General features: G+C 56.7%; 1 protein-coding gene across 1 annotated transcript in view; it reads left to right on the top strand.

Moving 5' to 3' along the window:
- OSBP2 (oxysterol binding protein 2) overlaps positions 1 to 1272 on the top strand; it is a 116798-nt gene extending 115526 nt beyond the window's left edge. Inside the window, 1 exon segment of the mRNA XM_017746510.1 lies at positions 1262 to 1272. The gene's annotated coding sequence lies outside the window, so the exon portion shown is untranslated.
- The last annotated feature ends 1728 nt before the right edge of the window (positions 1273 to 3000 follow it).

The following is a 3000-nucleotide window of genomic DNA, read 5'->3' on the forward strand; positions in this document are numbered from 1 at the left end:
AGCCTCGGGGCCCCCCAGATCCCCTCCAGAGGCTTCGTGTCCAGCACTGTCCGGTGAAATGTCCATCAGATTGTGGATGTGTGTCCAGCCACCTGGAGCTGCCCCCTGTGTCCATGGCTGATCTCCAAGCCAAGAGGAGCCAGGGATGTGTGGGCAGGATCCTCCTGGAGCTTCCAAAGCCAGGCTGACCTTTCCCTCCCTCGTGCAGAGACAGAGGGAACATCCCCATCCCGCCTCCTCCCTGTCCCTGAGCTCCAGTCCTGAGGTCCAACAGCACGGCCGGGGCTCCCCTGGGCTCCTGCACCACGTCCAGCACCACTTCCAGGAGCTGCAGCTGGAGAAGACACAGAACACAGGGAACCCGACTGTCCTGGGGGGACAGCTGGGCACCAGGGGCAGAGAGGAGGGCCAGGCACAGCCCGGGGTGGGAACTCCCCCTCTGCCACAGCCCCGGTGCTGATCCGAGGAAAGGAAAAGGGGCAGAGCTCCAGCACGGAGCACAATTCCTGGTGGGAACAGCCCTGCAGGGGTTGTGACCTCAGGGAGGTCCCACCACCGTCAGCCACAGTGGCACCAGGGCTGTTTGCTGATCCTGACGGGATCAGGCGGGATGGAATCACAGGAACCCTCTCCAGAGCTGCCTGGATCTGGCACAGGGTCCCACATCCCACCCTGCAGCCCCTCCTCTGTTCAGTCTCCCATCTCCCACTCCGGGATAGAGCCAGGGGCAGCTCGGAGGTGACATTTCCTTTTCTGCTCCACCACGAGGACACAGGTTGGGAATTCAGGGAAAATTCCAAGCTGAAAAGGTGGTTAAACACTGGCACAGGCTGCCCAGGGCAGTGGTGGAATCACCATCCCTGGAAGTGTCCAAAAAATGGGTCCATGTAGCACTTTGGGATGGGATTCAGTGGGATTCAATCAAAGGTTGGACTTGATGGTCTTGGAGGACTTCTCCAACCTTAGTGATTCCATGATTCTGAGTTTTCTCCCCGGGAACTGAGGTCCCAGTCACAGAATTCCAATGAACACAACAAAGCTCCTGCAAACTCCTCCTAAAAAAGCACCACGACGTTGTAACGGATCCCGGAGCTGCCAAATGCCCTTGGACAAGTGGGATCTGTCCAGGGAGCCAGGCTGGGATCGCTGACCCTCGGACAGGAATTGTTCCGTTTGGATGCTTTAGTTCAATTTGGAAAAGGAGGAAGCCGTTCCTCAGTCTCTGCACTTCTCCTTGGGAAATGCTGGTTTTAATTTGCAGGAGAACATCCAAGGAAAGCTTCTCCTCGTGAAAAGGGGAAAATGGGAGTCTCTGGCAGGATTTTATCGCTGTGCCTCGTTCCAGGGGGAGGGAGGGGATGAGGGTTGAAATATCCGTGTGCTTGCTTTCCAATGAAAATTAAAGTGATTATGTTCTTCTGCAGTGTGGGATCAGGGAAAATCAGGGATCCCTCAGGATGCTCAGCCTGGCTGAAGTTCAGGATTTCTGATTTTCCTTTTAAGCTTCACAACCAGAGCAGTGCCACGAACACATTTCTACGCAGGGCTTTTAATTAAACCCCGGATGTTTGCAAGGCTCCGGGAACGTCTCTGCCAGCCTCAGGGTTCCTGCACACGTGGGTGACACCAAGGGACACCAAACTGATCCTTCAGCAGAGGATTGGTGGAGAAATGGCTCCCAAATCCCGGCATGGTCACAGCCAGGACTTCATCCCGAGGGATTTTCCGCCTTGTCCGGGTCTCTGTTGTTCCCTCGTGATGTCACAGAACCAGGGAATGCTGGGGGCACCTCTGGGCTGGTGGGGCAGGGACCCAGAGCTGGGGTGCAGGGTCCCAGATAGTGCAGGGACCCAATTTTGGAGTGCAGGGATCCAGTACAGGATCCCAGATAGTGCTGGGAGCCAGTGTTGGGGTGCAGCATCCCAATGGTGGGCGCAGGGATGCAGTTTTGGGGTGCAGAGTCCCCTTGTTGGGCTGTAGGGTCCCAGTGTTGGGGTACAGGGTTCCAGGGCTGGGGTGCAGGGTCCCAGATAGGGATGGGTGTCCAATTTTGGGGTGCAGGGACCCAATTTTGGGGTGCAGGGTCCCAGTGCTGGTGCCTGGGTGCAGGTCCCGGATCCTTTGGAGTCTTCCCACTGCCACAAGAACTGGAAATTATTCCCCAGGGAAAAAAACCCAACGGAAATGATGCGATTTAATGGAGGTCTTTTGTTGGGTTTGATTCGGGAGTGGGATGTGTCCTTCCCAACGGGAAGTGAGCCGGGAATGCTCTTGGGGATGGAGTTTTACAGCCCTGTGGTGCCATTGGGATTTTGGAATCAATCGAGCGCTTTCCTGGGAGGAACCTCTGAAGGAGCTGCGAGGCAGCACATGGAGCCAGACTTCAAAAAACATCCATGAATTCACCTTCTCTTCCCCGTTTTTCACCTTTTTTCCCATCCTGGGGTGCAGTTGGAATGTGCTCAGCATGGACACCTGCAGCTGCTGCTTTGCTCTGGAGCCATCCAGAGGATCCCGGGCATTGCTTTGCTCCCTGGCCAAGGGAAGTGTTGCTGCTGCTGTTGAAGGGTCTGGAGTGCAGCACTTCTGTCCCCAAACCAGCTGGGAATTCCCTCCCTGTTTTTCGCCTTTTTTCCCATCCTGGGGTGCAGTTGGAATGTGCTCAGCATGGACACCTGCAGCTGCTGCTTTGCTCTGGAGCCATCCAGAGGATCCCGGGCATTGCTTTGCTCCCTGGCCAAGGGAAGTGTTGCTGCTGCTGTTGAAGGGTCTGGAGTGCAGCACTTCTGTCCCCAAACCAGCTGGGAATTCCTCATCCTCTGCTCTGGAGCCAGGCTGGGAGAGCTGGGGGTGCTCACCTGGAGAGGAGAAGGCTCCAGGGAGAGCTCAGAGCCCCTTCCAGGGCCTAAAGGGGCTCCAGCAGAGCTGGAGAGGGACTGGGGACAAGGCATGGAGGGACAGGACCCAGGGAATGGCTTCCCAGTGCCAGAGGGCAGGGCT

Source organism: Corvus brachyrhynchos, unplaced genomic scaffold, assembly GCF_000691975.1.
Source record: "Corvus brachyrhynchos isolate BGI_N302 unplaced genomic scaffold, ASM69197v1 scaffold19, whole genome shotgun sequence".
Lineage (NCBI taxonomy): Eukaryota > Metazoa > Chordata > Aves > Passeriformes > Corvidae > Corvus > Corvus brachyrhynchos.